The sequence below is a fragment of the Eurosta solidaginis genome, chromosome 5 (assembly GCF_040869045.1).
Source record: "Eurosta solidaginis isolate ZX-2024a chromosome 5, ASM4086904v1, whole genome shotgun sequence".
NCBI lineage: Eukaryota > Metazoa > Arthropoda > Insecta > Diptera > Tephritidae > Eurosta > Eurosta solidaginis.
In genome coordinates, this window is record NC_090323.1 from 186,895,409 (window position 1) to 186,914,564 (window position 19,156).

At 38.9% G+C, this 19,156-nt stretch overlaps 1 protein-coding gene across 1 annotated transcript in view; it reads left to right on the forward strand.

Moving 5' to 3' along the window:
- Positions 1-651: 651 nt before the first annotated feature.
- The window catches only part of LOC137251883 (uro-adherence factor A-like), a 323,071-nt gene continuing 304,566 nt past the window's right edge, over positions 652-19,156 (forward strand). The window contains exon 1 of the mRNA XM_067786832.1: positions 652-2,032. The gene's annotated coding sequence lies outside the window, so the exon portion shown is untranslated. The remainder of the gene's footprint in view (positions 2,033-19,156) is intronic.

Sequence of the window (19,156 nt, forward strand, 5' to 3'; positions counted from 1 at the left end):
TTTTTTTTTAAACGGGCAGCTCACCTTGAGTATATAATGTTTGGTTACACCCGAACTTAGACACCTTCTTTGTTATTCCTACAAATTGGAGGGACGAGACCAATGTGTTTTACGCCGACTTAGAACGGCATCTGCAAGGGAGATGCTTTTCACAGCAGAAATACACTCGGGATGTTTGTTTAATCACTGCCGCCCGCTTAGAAAAACTTTGTCCTAATTGAAAAAAACTTGTTTTTAAATTTTGGTGTTGCTTTGCCCGTGATTTTCGGTGTTTTAGGCGGAGGACGCTACCACCATGGTGTATGGCGTCCGCAACCAAAGAAATATAAAAATTCGGCCTTACGCAACCTTTAAATCTTTTTGATTGGCCTTAAAATTTGCAGATACAAGTTTTATAACCATTCCAGTATTTCTGGGCTGTAAGATCGAGGATCGGAACGCTTTGGAAAATAAGCGCCACCCTAATGTCCAAACACATTCACGCCATTTCTTCGTAGTACAGCAAATTAAAGCAAAAAAAATTAACAGCATTTTGCGTTGTCTACTGCAGCCACAAGCCGCCGCTGTAAATAACGTCTGCCAGTACAGATGCCTTGTGCACTTTTCATAAAATCAGTTTGACGTTGTGCGCGTTCTGAAATTGTACGTTTTTATTTCACGTTCGTTCTAAAAGAAACAAATTCTCTTTCTGTCTGCCTTTTTTTTGCGGTTTTACTATATTGGGGCGCGTGTGATTATTGCGCGGTTTTAGTAGATTCTTTAAAGGTTTTTGGAAAATATTTGTTGCTGTGTGCCATTGCATAGAAGCTATTATGCTATAATTTGGTGTTTGGGAGAGATTTGTACTCATATTAAAGAGAAAAGAAGTTATTTAATACAAACTTTGTGAAATGACCACCGTTGCGTATGAGCAACCTTGTTAAATATTTATGTATATAATTTTTAAAAATTTATAATTATAAATAAAGTGCCATTGTAGTAATGCTGAAAAAACATAATCGAACACCTGTGTAATTTTGAATCTAATTTACACATAAAGCTAATATGCGAACTGCGCTGATTGGCGTACATGACTATGAGTAATGCGAAGGTGTAGCGCAATTTTAACAAAAACGGTTTTGAAAAAATAAATAAAAAACTGTTTAACTCATAATATGCCACGTAAATATACAATCAAGTTTACAAAAAATTTGAACGGCATTTAAAAAAAAAATATATCTGCGCGTGTTTTCAAAGTTTTTCCATGTTCGGAAGGCTGTTACACACCAACCTACGAATGTAACTTAAAACCGCCTGGAATCATACTATTTGTGTTTTGAAAGCTACTAATTGGATTGCTGACAAGCTAAAGCTTCAATATATGCGAGAATACTTTGCATTACTAGCTGGAGCACGCGCTGCATTTGGCATGCAATGGCCGGCAAAACTGTCACCACTTCGAAAGTCCCACTGTACACTCACTCGTTTACTGAATAAATAAAGAAAGCCAAAACCGCTGTAAAAATAATCAATAAACCGTTTGTACAAACTACAGAGGTGCAACACATATTCTACTTCAACTTACTTTTCAATTCTATACTACAGGAAAAAAAAAAACGAAAATCACTTGTAAATACACGCGCGCGTTTTTGTTTATCAACTCGGTCGTCGCGGTTACTGTGACAACTCGTCAAAAGCGCCCTCGCACCGCTAAGTAAAAAAAAGAAGAAAAAGTGAAAGAAAAGGAAATTTTAACGTCGTGTTACACATTTTCATTCAATGAAAAATTGAAACAAAAGCAAGTGAAAAATTTCGCCCATTTTATACCGGAAATATAATACGAGTAAAACGAAAAACGCGTAAAAACGCTTTAAAAGTAAATTATTTTGACAAAATTTTAGAACGAAACCTTTCTTCGCAAATCTTTTGTGATTTTGCGTAATTCCTATTATCTTTTTTAAACGTTTTAAAACGACTTTCTTGGATATATTTACGTCAGCTGTGTGGCGCCTGTTGGTGTATATTTTTTGGCTCATCAGTACGCTAATATTGTGTAAGTAGCTTTATATTCATACATAGACATACTGTACATACAGTAGCGCATAGAAAAATAGCAGTGGCAAGTTTTATCAAATTACTTTATTTAAATTCTCCGTTTATATTTTAGACATTTTACGAAAAAACTTCTATAAATTTTGTAACTGAAGCTAATACTAAAATCCGCGACAATTTTATGAAAATAACAAACTTTTTGTATGATTTAATCGGGGATTGCCCGTATTGCTTTTTTTTTTTTTAATGTATGAGAACAGGCTTTGAAGAGATTTACAAGGTATAATCGAAACAGCTGTCGCCTTGTCCGTCCTGATGTCACGTTGTTTTCCCAAATTATTAAACAAACTTTTTATTTGGAGATGTCTGAATTTTTTCGAGTATGCAGTTTTGTAGCGCAATCAATTTTAATCTCACAAAGTACAACTAATATTTGTCTCAAAATTCGCATTGATAAAAAAAAAATTTTTTTTCAAAAGGTGTTTCAGATTTTCGTCCATACAAAAGCGTGAAAAATTTTTAATTTTAAATCAATGCGAATTTTGAGAGACCAAGAACTTGATTGGCCTACAAAACTGCATTCTCACACAAATTCAAAGAACATAAAATAAAAAGTTTAAACTTTGCTTAAAATTTTTCTCAAACTTTTGCGACTGGTTTGCGTAGTTTAAGTTTTAAAATTAAAAACTGCAAAATAAAACAAGTAAGGAAGGCTAAGTTCGGGTGTAACCGAACATTACATACTGAGTTGAGAGCTATGGAGACAAAATAAGGGAAAATCACCATGTAGGAAAATTAACCTAGGGTAACCCTGGAATGTGTTTGCATGACATGGGTATTAAATGGAAGGTATTAAAGAGGATTTCATTTTCATTTCATTTTTATTGAGCATTTTTCTTATACCTATCTATTTACATATGTAGCAAAGTTACAATAGCAAAATAAAAATAAAAAAGTTTAAGATTATGAAGTATAAATTAACGAATGCATAATATGTGTATGAGACCGTGTAGATATAAGAAAAAGGTAAGACATTTTTTATGTTAAGCTTAACATAGTGACAAATGTCATATCTATCAAAAATATTGAAACATTAGTGCAGTGGGGTGACTGCTAAATATAGAAATTAAGTTATAATTTTTTTAAAACCTACATATGATTTTTAGCCTAATTACAAGATCCTACTATTGGAAAAGCTAAAAGTAAGTAATAGAAAAAATAATGGTGTAGGTATATAAATGGACCATGGGTGACTCTAGAATTTGTTTGTACGATATGGGTATCAAATGAAAGGTGTTAAAGAGTATTTTAAAAGGGAAGTGCGCCTTAGTTCTATAGGTGGACGCCTTTTCGGGATATCGTTATAAAGGTGGACCAGGGATGACTCTAGAATTAGTTTGTACGATATGGGTACCAAATAAAAGGTGTTAATGAGTATTTTAAAACGGAGTGGGCCTTAGTTCTATGGGTGGACGCCTTTTCGAGATATTGCCATAAAGGTGGACCAGGGGTGACTCTAGAATTAATTTGTACGATATGGGTATCAAATGAAAGGGTTTAATGAGTATTTTAAAAGTGGGCGGGCCTTAGTTCTATGGGTGGACGCCTTTTCGAGATATCGCCATAAAGGTGGACCAGGGGTGACTCTATAATGTGTTTGTACAATATGGATGTCAAATTAAAGGTATTAATAAGAATTTTAAAAGGGAGTGGTGGTAGTTGTATATGTGAAGGCGTTTTCGAGATATCGTCCAAAAGGTGGACCAGGGTGACCCAGAACATCATCTGTCGGGTACCGCTAATTTATTTATATATGTAATACCACGAACAGTATTCCTGCCATGATTCCAAGGGCTTTTGATTTCGCCCTGCAGAACTTTTTCATTTTCTTCTACTTAATATGGTAGGTGTCACACCTATTTTACAAAGTTTTTTTCTAAAGTTATATTTTCCGTCAATAAACCAATCCAATTACCATGTTTCAACCCTTTTTTCGTATTTGGTATAGAATTATGGCACTTTTTTCATTTTTCGTAATTTTCGATATCGAATAAGTGGGCGTGGTCATAGTCAGATTTCGGCCATTTTTTATACCAATAGAAAGTAACTTCAGATAATTATGTGAACTGAGTTTAGTAAAGATATATCGATTTTTGCTGAAGTTATCGTGTTAATGGCCGAGCGGAAGGACAGACGGTCGACTGTGTTTAAAAACTGGGCGTGGCTTCAACCGATTTCGCCCTTCACAGAAAACAGTTATCGTCCTAGAGTCTAAGCCGCGACCAAATTTCACAAGGATTGGTAAATTTTTGTTCGACTTATGGCATTAAATGTATCCTCGACAAATCAAATGAAAAAGGGCGGGGCCACACCCATTTTGAAATTTTCTTAAATTTTTGTATTTTGTTGCACCATATCATTACTGGAGTTGAATGTTGACATAACTTACTTATATACTGTAAAGATATTAAATTTTTTGTAAAAATTTCACTTAAAAAAAATTTTTTTTAAAAGTGGGCGTGGTCGTTCTCCGATTTTTCTAATTTTTATTAAGCATACATATAGTAATAGGAGTAACGTTCCTGCCAAATTTCATCATGATATCTTCAACGACTGCCAAATTACAGCTTGCAAAACTTCTAAATTACCTTCTTTTAAAAGTGGGCGGTGCCACGCCCATTGTCCAAAATTTTACTTATTTTCTATTGTTCGTCATAAGTTCAACCCACCTACCAAGTTTCATCGCTTTATCCCTCTTTGGTAATGAATTATCGAAATTTTTCGATATTTCGAAATTTTCGATATCGCAAAAGTGGGCGTGGTTATAGTCCGATATCGTTCATTTTAAATAGCGATCTGAGATGAGCGCCCAGGAACCTACATACCAAATTTCGTCAAGATATCTCAAAATTTACTCAAGTTATTGTGTTAACGGACAGACGGACGGACGGACGGACATGGCTTAATCAAATTTTTTTTCGATACTGATGATTTTGATATATGGAAGTCTATATCTATCTCGATTCGTTTATACCTGTACAACCAACCGTTATCCAATCAAAGTTAATATAATCTGTGAGCTCTGCTCAACTGAGTATAAAAAGAAGATTTTAATTGACGTAGGTAGGTAGATGAAATGGCTGCGACCCTGGTCGCCCAAGTAGCTATTTAAAGCCGTTTTGATGCCATGTAACTCGTCTAAAAACCTACGGAATGTTACGGTCAATGTATTACAACCAGCCAGATTTGTTGATAAAATTAAGAATATTCGAGATTGCTATCACAGATAACCCTCTGAGGTCTTCTAGAAACGGGGTTCCAAGGAACCTTAGCCGGGCTCTAGCTAGAGCCGGGCATTTACACTTAAAGTGTTCTACTGTCTCCCTGGCATTTGGATCTTTGCAGCTTCTGCAGCATTCGTTATACGCAATGCCCATCTTTTCCGCATGCGTACCTACTGCCCAATGACCGGTGCAGACTGCTACCAGTTTGCGTGTGTTAGCCCTGGATTTGTTCAGAAGACTTCTCGTCCTCTTTCCATCATAGCTTGACCAAATGGATTTTGATATTGCACAGGTGGTTATGTTATTCCACTTTGTTTATGCTTTCTTCAAGTAGAATCTTTGGATATTCCCTTTGGCTACTCATAAGGGTATGCCTATTTCGACACTGTTTATTTCCTCGTTGATCTCCGATGAGCCCCTGCGTGCTAGCTCGTCGGCCTTCTCGTTACTCTCTATCCCCCTATGACCGGGACCCAGATAACGCGTAGTTCTAGATTGGTGGATAACTGGGATATGAGTCGCTTACAAGCCCACACTAATTTTGAGTTAATGTGTGGGAGGAAAGCGCTTTTATCGCTGCTTGGCTATCTGACAGGATGCAAACTTTACCAGCTACATTCAAGCCCTCCAGTGATTTGCAGGCTTGCCAAATCGCGAGAATTTCTGCTTGAAACACGCTGCAGTGCGATGGGAGTCTGAATGATGCAGACAAATCTAGGGACTCAGAGAAGACTCCGGCCCCCACTCCCGATTCCATCTTGGAGCCGTCAGTGTAGATTTGGATGTCGTCGACCCTTATGCCCGGGTTTCTCTTCCACTCGTTCCTGCGTGGAATGGCGGTATTACAACCGTACTCAAACTCCAGTTTGCGAGGGTAGTAATCTGTTTCGGTACTACATGTACCATCCGGAAGTTTATTTAGGATACTACTATGCCCTTTCTGAGTATCCTCCCAACACCCAGACTCCCTGAGTCTCAGTGCGGTTTGTGACGATGTACAAAGTATATGCAATTCGATCGGAAGCAGATGCAAAATGGGGTCTAAAGCAGCTGTAGGGCAAGTGCGTCCGGCCCCTATGGCACTAACACACGCAGTGCGCTGGACTTTTTGCAGGCTCGTGAGATTGTAATTCTTACTTGGAGCTTCCCACCAGACTATGGAACCATAGGTAAGCACCCGTCGCACCACCGCCTCGTACATCCAAAGTACCATGCTTGGCTTGAGTCCCCATTTCTTACCAAACATTGATTTGCAGGCATAGAAGGCGATGCAGGCCTTCCGTACCCGCTCTTCGATGCATACTTTCCAATTCAACTTGCAGTCAATTGTTAGTCCCAGATACTTGGTACTCGATGACAGGGTTAGTTGCTGGCCGTTTAAGGCCACATCCCTGTGCCCACCTGCTGAGTTTAGCCAAGGCCCTTTCCATGATTTCGCTCATTACGGAGGGGAAAGGACCAGAGACCAAGATCGCCACGTCGTCGGCATACGCCACGATCTTAACCCCCCATGCGCTAAGTTTTCCTATGATTTCATTTATGGTGATCAACCAAAGCAGAGATGAAATCACCCTACCCTGTGGTGTGTCTCTGCATACCTGCTTGCCAACACTAGCTCCGCCTAGCTCTGCTGTTATTTCGCGGTTGCGAAGTAGGGTTGAAATCCAAAGCCGTAGTGGTTCTTCAACCCCTGCCCTACCGAGGGCAGCCACAATCGCTTCAGCTCTTACATAGTTAAACGCGCCTTCCACATCAACAAACGCAGCCAGAGTAAACTGCTTGTGATGAAGGGATTTTTCCACCGTCCGAACTACCTCATGTAGCGCGGTTTCTGTGGATTTCCCTCTCAGGTGCGCGTGCTGTGCCGTGGAAAGTGGAGCCTCGCCTAGAAGCTCCCGTATATGTAAATCTAGTAGCCTTTCGAACGTTTTCAGAACAAAGGACGTGAGTCTTATTGGCCGAAAGTCTTTGGCTACTTCATGCCCCCTTTTGCCGGCCTTAGGGATGAAAACCACCCTTGTTTTCGTCCATGAGTCCGGAATGTGGTTGCGACGAATGCATGCCTCGAAGATCTCCTTTAGTTCCTTAACCAAAGATTTCTGTGTCTTCGCAGCATAATAGGTAGAATACCATCGACGCCCGGTGATTTATATGGATAGAAGCTATCTATTGATATCTATTGCCCAGGCAATTTTCTTCTCCGCTAAAAGGTTGTTTATGAGGCCAACAGGTACTTCCTGATGTGCCGTCTTTGTATCGCGTACTCCCTCCCCCGATCCATCCGGGAAGTGAGCATCTACAAGGATGTTTAGAGTCTCAGCCGCCGAACCTGCCCATGTTCCATCGACGCGCTTGACAAATGTCTTGTTTGAATGACTCTTGGCAAGAATCTTTCCCAGCCTGGCTGAGTCCTTCGTGGACTCAATCGACTTGCAGTGTTCTCGCCAGGAGCTTGATTTTGCTGTCCATATGGCTTTCTTATACTCCGTCAAATCCGGAAATCGTTCCTGAAGTGACAGTCGTTGAAGACCCTCCTCAGCTTTGACCTCAGGTCGCTGAGATTTTTGTCCCACCACGGTGGGAAGGTCTTTTTGCTCCTCGAAATTGGACAGGCAACTTTAAAGGCCACCTGAAAACTTTTCTCCAGAGACCGAACTCGGTCGTCAAGACTGTCTGTAGTTGTATAGGCGTCCTACTTCTATGGAGTCTATCGCTGACTATCTTGTCAAATAGGCTCCAGGACGTCCGTTTAGGGTTTCTGTGCGGCTGACTTATTTCTTTTCCCCAGTCTATGTTGAAAAGGATCAACCGGTGATTCGACAGGGAAAGTTTTTTCGACACCTTCCAGTTTCTTACCGTAAGCTCCCGGGCGTCAGATGTTAGTGTTATATCAAGGACTTCCTCCCACCCCGGGTAGTTCGCCGTACTCGGAAAACTAAAGGTGGGAGAGCTGCCCTTGTTACATACGTAAAGGTTGTTAGCTAATATAAATTCAAACAGAGACTCACCCCGTTCGTTTATCTCGCTGCTCCCCCAAACCGCGTGCCTTGCGTCGGCATCGCATTGAATTGACGTACTTTGATAAAAAATTGCCACTGCTATTTTTCTGTTCGTCTCTGTACATAATTACCTTCATATATTGTGAATTTAGCCGATTGTATGTTTAATATTTTGTAGACTTAGCAAACACATAAATCATAAGCGTATTTCGTTCAAAAATATTTTAGTGGATTATTTCGAAGCGTCAGCATTGGCGCAAAACTGAAAAAAAACAAGTAAGGAAGGTTAAGTTCGGGTGTAAACGAACATTACATACTCAGCTGAGAGCTATGGAGACAACATAAGGGAAAATAACCATTTAGGAAAATTAACCGAGGGAAACCCTGGAATGTGTTTGTATGACATGTGTATCAAATAGAAGGTATTAAAGAGTATTTTAAGAGGCAGTGGGCCATAGTTCTTCTATAGGTGGACGCCATTAGGGATATCGCCATAAAGGATCCACCAGGGTTGACTCTAGAATTTGTTTATACGATATGGGTATCAAATGAAAGGTGTTAATGAGTATTTTGAAAGGGAGTGGGCCTTAGTTCTACAGGTGGACGCCTTTTCGAGATATCGCCATAAAGGTGGCCTAGGGGTGACTCTAGAATGCGTTTTTACAATATGGGTATCAAACGAAAGGTGTTAATGAGTATTTTAAGAGGCAGTGGGCCATAGTTCTTCTATAGGTGGACGCCATTAGGGATATCGCCATAAAGGATCCACCAGGGGTGACTCTAGAATGTGTTTGTACGATATGGGTATCAAATTGAAGGTATTAATGGGGTTTTAAAAGGGAGTGGTGGTAGTTGTATAGGTGGTCGCCTTTTCGAGATATCGCCATAAAGGTGGACCAGGGGTGACTAGAATGCGTTTTTACAATATGGGTATCAAACGAAAGGTGTTAATGAGTATTTTAAAAGGGAGTGGGCCTTAGTTCTATAGGTGGACGCCTTTTCGAGATGTCGCTATAAAGGTGGACCAGGGGTGACTCAAGAATGTGTTTGTACGATATGGGTATCAAATGAAAGGTGTTAATGAGTCTTTTTAAAAGGGAGTGTGCTTTCGTTCTACAGGTGGACGCTTTTTCGAGATATCGCTATAAAGGTGGACCAGGGGTGACTCTAGAATGTGTTTGTACGATATGGGTATCAAATGAAAGGTGTTAAAGAGTCTTTTTAAAAGGGAGTGGGCCTTCGTTCTATAGGTGGTCGCCTTTTCGAGATATCGCCATAAAGGTGGACCAGGGGTGACTCTAGAATGTATTTGTACGATATGGGTATCAAATTGAAGGTATTAATGAGGGTTTTAAAAGGGAGTAGTGGTAGTTGTATTGGTGGTCGCCTTTTCGAGATATCGCCATAAAGGTGGACCAGGGGTGACTCTAGAATGCGTTTTTACAATATGGGTATCAAACGAAAGGTGTTAATGAGCATTTTAAAAGGGAGTCGCCCTGAGTCCTATAGGTGTCGCCTTTTCGAGATATCGCCATAAAGGTGGACCAGGGGTGACTCTAAAGTATGTTTGTACGGTATGGATATGAAATGAAAGGTGCTAATGAGGGTCTTAAAAGAGGTTTCGAGATATCGACCAAAATGTGGACCAGGGTGACCCAGAACATCATCTGTTGGATACCGCTAATTTATTTATACATATATGTAATACCACGAACAGTATTCCTGCCAAGGTTTCAAGGGTTTTTTATTTCGCCCTGCAGAACGTTTTTATTTTCTTCTACTTAATATGGTAGGTGTCACATCCATTTTACAAAGTTTTTTTCTAAAGTTATATTTTGCGTCAATAAACTAATCCAATTACCATTATTCATCCCTTTTTTCGTATTTGATATAGAATTATGGCATTTTGGCATTTTTCGTAATTTTCGATATCGAAAAAGTGGGCGTGGTCATAGTCGGATTTCGGCCATTTTTTATACCAATACAAAGTGAGCTCAGATAATTACGTGAACTGAGTTTAGTAAAGATATATCGATTTTTGCTCAAGTTATCGTGCTAACGGCCGAGCGGAACGACGTACGGTCGACTGTGTATAAAAACTGGGCCTGGCTTCAACCGATTTCGCCCATTTCAACAGTTATCGTCCTAGAATCTAAGCCCCTACCAAATTTCATAAGGATTGGTAAATTTTTGTTCGACTTATGGCATTAAAAGTATCCTAGACAAATTAAATGAAATAGGGCGGAGCCACGCCCATTTTAAAATTTTCTTTTATTTTTGTATTTTGTTGCACCATATCATTACTGGAGTTGAATGTTGACATAATTTACTTATATACTGTAAAGATATTAACTTTTTTTTATATTTGACTTTAAAAAAAATTTTTTTTAAGTGGGCGTGGTTGTTCTTCTATTTTGCTAATTTTTATTAAGCATACATATAGTAATAGGAGTAACGTTCTTGCCAATTTCATCATGATATCTTCAACGCTTGCCAAATTACAGCATGCAAAACTTCTAAATTACCTTGTTTTAAAAGTGGGCGGGGCCACACCCTTTGTCCAAGATTTTACTAATTTTCTATTCTGCCTCATAAGGTCAACTCACCTACCAAGTTTCATCGCTTTATCCGTCTTTGGTAATGAATTATCGCACTTTTTCGATTTTTCGAAATTTTCGATATCGAAAAAGTGGGCGTGGTTATAGTCCGATATCGTTCAGTTTAAATAGCGATATGAGATGAGTGCCCAGGAACCTACATACCAAATTTCATCAAGATACCTCAAAATTTACTCAAGTTATCGTGTTAACGGACGGACATGGCTCAATCAAATTTTTTTTCGATACTGATGATTTATATATATGGAAGTCTATATCTATCTCGATTCCTTTATACCTGTACAACCAACCGTTATCCAAACAAAGTTAATATACTCTGTGAGCTCTGCTGAACTAAAGAAAAATAAAATATAAAAAATATATATATATATATATATATATATATATATATAAATAATCAAATATATATAAATAATCAAATAAAATAAAATTTAAAAAAATTTAAAATAAATAAAAAGAAACAAAAAATAAGATGAAGTAAAATAAAAAGAAATAAAAAATAACAAAGTAAAATAAAAAAAATAAATAAAATAAAATGAAATAATATAAAATAAAATCAAATAAAAGAAAATAAAGAAAAAAAATAAAATATAATAAAAAATAAAATAATTAGTATAAAAAAGAACAAAATGAAAAATAAAAAACTAATGAATAAAAATAAATAAAAATAAGATAAAGTAAAATAAAATAAAATATAAAATAATAAAATTAAGAAACTAAACAGAACTAAATAAAATAAAAGAAAATGAAAAAAAATAAAACTAAAATAAATTTAAATAAAATAAAATTAAAAAATATAAATACAAATCTCTTTCATATCGCTAATTCTAACTTCCTATATCTTGCATTAGGGTTAATTACCCACATCTAATTTTTATTTATGCTCACTCACTATTGTATTATGTTATGTCTCACCCCTTGTGTGTCACTCATAGTGTGATCGTTAATGCATCAACGCCGCCTTTGCTATTAGTACCATATGAATTCAATCATCTACACTGCATCTAATCGTTCGCCACTATTTGGAATCGAATATTGCATTCATCAATGCAATGCTATGTTTAGAATTAAAGTATTTATGATGCCATAATTGCAGTTTCAGTTGAAGTCATGCATCACAGCTGTTGAATAAATTATCTCCCACACAGCTGTTTAAAAGTTTCTGACGCGTTTATGGAAACCAAGTGTTATCTTTGAGAGGCAAAAAAAAAAAGAACAATAACAAAAATATAACACTAATTTTATTGCTGCCACATGTTGGTGTGTCGGTGTTGCAGAATAAGAAGAAGCATCTATATCTCGACTTATTGTTTACACGTTGTTGGATCGGCTTTTCAATTATATGCTTTGCGTTAATTTTAAATAAATATTATACTAGCGTGAAAATTTATATTGTTTTCTTAAGATTTGCTTCTTGTGTTCTTCGGGCGAATTCGAACGCATTTGAAAAGGAAACCCTTCATAACCCCTTGTTTTCTTAAGATAAACGTCTATTAATTGCTGCATTTTCAATGAAGAGACACAGATAAGCAGGTCGTATGTTGTTAATGTTGTCGTTGTTGTTGTCAACATGTTGCTTTTTTTCATGACATATCAAATTTCTGCATTGAATTGCTTTGCATTCATTACAAATTTGTCTGTATGTCATATCTTTCTCCTCTTTAACATTGCTGTTAATGCAACATTTGTCCTCTGTTAACCTTTTTGCACATTTGTTTGTGTTTTTGTGTGCATTCGCATTTGTCCCCCATTTTTGTTCGCGTTCGAAATTTGTTTCTAGCGCAAATGTCAAATATTGCTTTTTCAAGGGTCAGCAAACAAGTTTGCGTTGTCAATGTTAAACATTGCCGTTTTGTTACCGCAACTTGTTTGTTTTGTTTTTGTTTTCTATGTAACTATGTTTTTAGAACGAGTGTTAGTCGTAGCACTTTATAGGAACAGGTGGTAACCCTGTAGGCAATTGGGGCACTCTTGTATTTACGATATTTAAATGTTTTACACTGAAATACTTCAAATTTAGCGAAAATAATTTACAGTGGAGTCTGGATATAGTGAACTAATTTCTGCAAGGCCTGTTCACAGTATCCAAGTTGTTCACTATATTAAGTTTGAAATTTTTTTTTTAATTTGGTTTATTAGCTTTAAATTCATGTTTGCTCATGTAAACAAAACAGATTATTTGTATAAAATAATATTTTGAAAAATACATACATATTATTGAACGAATTTACGAATAGATGTTTGCTTTTTGTGTTCGGAAATTGACTTTCCAACCGCTTTTTCGCGTAGACTTTTTAGTACTAGCATGCCAGCATAGTCAGTGGTGTTAGCTTCAGCCCATGCGAAAGCTATATCGAAGCTTTTAATGGCTTCAGGCTGTCATCACAGGATTCTTTAGTATCCATAAGAGTCTCCCGCTTAGATGCTCCGACTGCCTAGTGGGATATAATAATACGAGCATTTTTTTTATTCCCGAAACTGTTGATTTGGCCACACCATAAATTTTTGCTAAGGGTGAAACACTAGCACCATTCTCGATTTTTTGAGCAATTTCAAGTTTTTGCTATAATGGAAGGAATTTCCTCACAGGCATGATAACACTTAATTTATTAGCACATAAACACTTAAAAACACATAAAACAGTGAACATTCACTCAGAAGCGTTTTGCACCCGACAAGAGAGCAGCTTTTGCAGTAAAAAACATAAAATGAGCAATTTTGGGGAATACCCGACTTTATTTCTGTTTAAGTTTTTTTTTTTTTAACAGTTTATGCTTGCTGTTGCGTATACAACTTTGTTCACTATTTCGAGTTTTCGATAGTTCACTCTTTAGAGTACTCAATGTAAATTTTTAGGCGTTCACTATATCGAGGTGTTCATTATACCGGGGGTTCACTATACCCAGACTCCACTGTATATAGCTTTCGCGCATATCTCTCATGTGGGCAGCTACTGGCGATGGGAGAGATATCGGACGATATGAATCTCCTTCGTTAGATTGTGCCCAGGCTTTAGTAGCGGTACCACCATCGCAATTTTTCCATTTTTCAGGAAAGACGAAAGTGGACAGGGACAGGTTGAAGGCAAGCGCCAGGTAACTAAATCCTTCATTGTCAAGGAAGACTTTTTCCAAGTTTAAATCGCCGGGCCCGGATGGTATAGTTAACCCATGCCATGCTTCAAATATCGAGTGAGCGATCATGAAATGGTTTAAAACAATATGCATAATGAAGAACTGGTCCTTTTCCTATCAAAGGTGGGGAAAATCTGTCACATGTATCCCAAAGACTACACTGAAAGAAAAAGACTGGTAAAATCAACCGAAATACGGGTCAATTCAACCGAAATTTCTGTAAATTTGTATCCATCGCAACAAGATGTTGAATCAACTGCGCACAAATCGTTGATTCGTAATTGACCGTTTTGGTAGTCAAATGAACAAAAAAAGTTGTTGCGACAGCTTTGTATGAAAGTACCTATGTTGCCATATAAATAAATAAATGTAAGGCGCGATAACCTCCGAAGAGATTTTAGGCCGAACTTCTCTTCCAATTTGCGTCGTGCTCCTTTTTTTTTCTTACAAATTGGAGGGACGCGGTCTACTTGTTTTATGCCGACTCCGAACGGCATCTGCAAGGCATATGAGTTTTCACTGAGAGCATTTCATGGCAGAAATACACTCGGAGTGCTTGCCGAACACTTCTAATTGAAAAAGCTCGTTTCTAATATTTTGATGTTGCTTTCCCGGGGTGTGAACCCAGGGTCTTCGGTGTGGTAGGCGGAGCACGATACCATCACACCATGGCGGCCGCCATATAAATACGTAAATATGTGAATACATAAATACGCATACTTGCTACATATACATACATATGAACATAGAAATGAAAATGGTAGTCACAAAACTGATTCTCAATTCTTCCAGTTGCAGCTCAGCTCATTCTTAATTTCTTCTCTCGCATGTAGTTGCCACACTTGATTGTTTCGAACAAAACTTGTAGTATAAATGTTTGACGTAACATTTTAAAAAGAGAACTTGTAAGTTATAGAAAAGTAAAGAATCAAATCGCAGGAAGGTAATTCACCTAATTCACCACTGGAGTAACTTTACATGTAATTCGGCAAGTTTAATTTTCGTAACACGAAACGATTCGTTGAAACGATTCCAAAACAAGTCAAACTTTTATTTTTTCGGAGACATCAACATTAAAAAAGGATGTTTTTTATTATCTTATTAGATTCGTTCGCGTGAGTGAAAATTCATAAAAACTTGAACAAAATGTTACTACTTAACTTTGGAAAAATCCTGTTCGTTTAAGCAAAACTTTTGATACAAGAGGGTGCAATTTTGCATTTCGCTTGGACGAGAAGTTGCAAAATTGTACCCGATAAATATGTATCCCGGTATCTCATAATTTTTTGCACAGTAAATTCAAAAAAGGGGGTTTTCGTTTTGTATTGATAACTGAAAAACTAGTTTTTTGTTGTTTCCCATTTTGTGTGTTTTTTTCGATTTGATGGTTTTCTTATTTTTTATTTTTTTATTTCTATTTTTTTATTTCTTTTTGAAATTTTCTCATGTATTGACAGTTGATCGCCGTTGAAATGACCTGTAAAATCAGTTGTGTTAACAGGAAAATTAGTTAGATTGATTAGGAATCTGTCAATTTTACTAAATTTTGTTAACTTAAGAGCGACAATTTCTCTTCTGTTGAAATGACTAAACTAATTTGTTCGTTTTACAAAGAACTCTGTCGAATTAACCATAATTCGATCAATTCCACCGAATCTCCGTTAAGTCAAGAACAACAGAACCGATTTGTTGATTTTACTAGCACCATTTCTTTCAGTGTAAAGACCGTTCGCCGTACAGGGCGAAGAGAAACTCATGGGAAAGTTTCTGTACGGACATAGAGTGCTCCAGCGAAACAGCACTGTTGAAAAAAGTCCTAGCAAAGGGAAACATAGTCCAGGGACTACTAAAGAAAGAGAACGGGGAATGGTCACGTAATAGTGAGGAATCCCTTGAGGTGCTTCTCGATACACATTTCCCATCGGGAGACGGTTTAGAAGAGCCAGCAGACATCACTCCCACTTCGATCACGGAGCTAGTAGTGCCGGGCATGTTGACCGATACCAAAAACGAGTGGGCATTGAAGACATTTTCTAAGTTTAAATCGCCGGGCCCAGATGGTATATTCCCGGCCATGCTACAAGTCTCAAGTAGGGCGGTCGTGGAATGGCTTAAAATAATATTCGATGGGTGCATAAGACTGAATCATGTACCTCACTCTTGGAGAACTGCTCGTGTAGCTTTTCTACCAAAGGCGGGGAGGATCGGTCACGTGTATCCCAAAGACTATAGACCCATTTGCTTAGCATCATTTCTGCTCCAAACCTTTGAGAGGCTGATAGATGTGTACATAAAGTCCAGCGTGGATGAAAAGCTGCTCTCCACAACACAGCATGCGTACACCAAAGGCAAGTCGGTAGACACCGCATTGCATAGGGTGGTAATAAGCATAGAGAAATCCCTGGATTACATCACAATGGGGATTGTACGAGGCCACGAAATCAGTAGACAGGGGCACGCCGCAGGGAGGGGTGCTATCACCACTGCTGTGGACGCTGGTCATCAACCAACTGCTCAGGCAATTCGATTAGGGACCCGTAAAAATTACGGCTTACGCAGATGACGTTGCAATTGTCATAAGTGGAAAGTGCCTTCCAACGATTAGTTCTTTGATGGATCAGGCGCTTCGAGATATTCATACCTGGGCATCTAATGTCGAGTTGAAAGTCAATGCGGAGAAGACCGATATGGTCTTATTTACAAAGAGGTACAAGGTCCCAAATTGGACCGGGGCTAGGTTAGGAGGGGTGACCTTACAGGAGAAACCTTGCACAAAATATCTAGGAATCATCCTAGACAGTAAGCTGTCATGGAAGCTCAATGTGGAGGAGAGGGTCAAGAAGGCCTCAACGGCACTCTATGCATGTAGAAGAATGCTTGGGTGTACGTGGGGCCTATCCTCTCTCTCTCATTGGGGTTTTACAGCGATTGTAAGCCCTATTCTATACTATGGAGTTCTTGCTTGGTGGAAAGCCACACAAAAAACAACATACCTCAAAAAATTAGAGGGGGTATGCAGACTATCGATGCTTAGCATTACGGGAGCCCTGAAAACAACCCCGACGGCTGCACATCCCACCTGTAGACCTGGTAGCAAAGAACAAAGCGTTAACGACCGCAACCAAGCTCGGTGCTTCGGGGCAGCTTGAGCGCCGATCATATGGCCATAGTAGTATAGCGTCATCAATCACAAGAACAGACTACATGATTCCCTATCTGCGCTTCGAGAGAGATCTTAAGGCCACAATAGAGGTGAACGGTTGGTGCAAGGGTGCGCAAATGGCGGACGAGGCGATACATGTGTACACCGATGGTTCCAAAGTAGTGGAAGGAGTAGGGTCTGCGGTATACTGCGCTGATCCGGAAATAAGCAGATCCAACAGGCTGCCGGATTACTATAGCGTTTTCCAAGCGGAAATATTAGCCGTAACCAAAGCAGTAGAAACCCTGTAAGAGAATAGCTTAAGCTGCAACCGTGTTAACTTTTATATTGACAGTCAAGCAGCAATTAAGGCAATAATCTCGCATAGCATATCATCTAAATGCGTGTTAGAGTGTAAACAGTCTCTGGAGAGAATCGGGACAGGGAGAAGCATACATCTATATTGGGTCCTAGGGCATATGGGAATAGATGGGAATGAAAAAGCGGACGAACTAGCTAAAAAGGGCGCATCCCTTGAAGCTTGCTCCGTAGAGGCCCAATTAGATTGGGCGAGATTAGGCGAAGGCGAGAGGTGCATATGATCGACCAAGCGGGAAAGGCGTGGGTTCAAGCGCGGGGCTGTAAAGTGTCGAAGATTATGTGTAGGTCTTACAACCTTAGACTAACACAGTTGCTTCTGTCATTAAAAAAAGAGGACTATAGACTCATGACGGGTATTCTGACTGGACACTGCCTTCTGGCGTCACATGCCTTTAAATTAGGCTTGGTCAGTGATAGTAGATGTAGGAAGTGCGGGTTGGAGGAGGAAACGATCGAGCACGTTCTGTGCTCGTGCCCTGCACTTGCCAGGCTAAGACTCCAGCTATTAGGAGTGATATAGCTGTTAGATCTATAAGCAGCAAGTGGCTTAAGTCCTAGGAAGCTTCTAGTATTTGCCAAGAGGACGGAGTTATTTTATAACATAGGTCCTGGTTTTTGATAGAGTTTTTCAGCTTGGTCGTTAAAACAAACTTCTGGTAACACTACTGACTCAATCAATCTATGTGAGGTCCTCATGGTCCGGCCAGTTCAACCTACCTACCTAGACCCATTAGTTTAACAATATTTATGCTCAAAACCTTTGAGAGGCTGATATATGTGTATATAAAGTCCAACATGGATAACAAACTGTTCTTCAAAACACATCACGAACACACCAAAGGCAAGTGGGCAGAGGCGGCACTGCATTGTGTGGTTAAAAATATAAAGAAAGCCTTGGAATGTAAGAAGTACTACCTAGGTCTTGTTAGACATTGCCGGGGCTTTCAATACTGTCTCTAAACCACTGGTGCACTCGAGAGGTTCGTAGAGGTTCGGAAAACTATTCGGCGTTCACCTAAATGTCGTGTGTCAGCGAGAGAGATTCAGTAAAGCTAGCAGTTTTAGCTTGTGCAGTCATACGTGAATTCTATGCTCAAGCATTGTACATGTAAACACATACCACAACAAAAAAAATATGCGTTTGTTTTCGAAGCTCTGCGGGGGTTGTGCATCATTGCTTTAAACAGGCCATCATGGAGGGTCTTAGGTGCATTGAAGTACATCCAGCCCTTACCAGATGGATCTGCTCGATGCTTAATTGCTGGAAGATTACTTCGCAGTCGGGGCTGTATTATGCCTCAAAATCGGAGGGCACGGGCACAGCGCAGGGCGGGGTATTTTCACCTCTGCTGTTGACGATGGTTATCAACTAATTGCTCAGGCGGTACGATATGGAACCCGACAAACTTACGTTGCACACAGATGACCACCTAAGCTAGGAGGTATGACAATACCAGAGAAATCTTGTACCGAATATCTATGAATCATTTCACACAGTATGTTGTCGTGGAAGCTCAACGTGGAGGTAAAGAAGATCTCGTTCCGCACTTTATGCATGTAAAAGAAT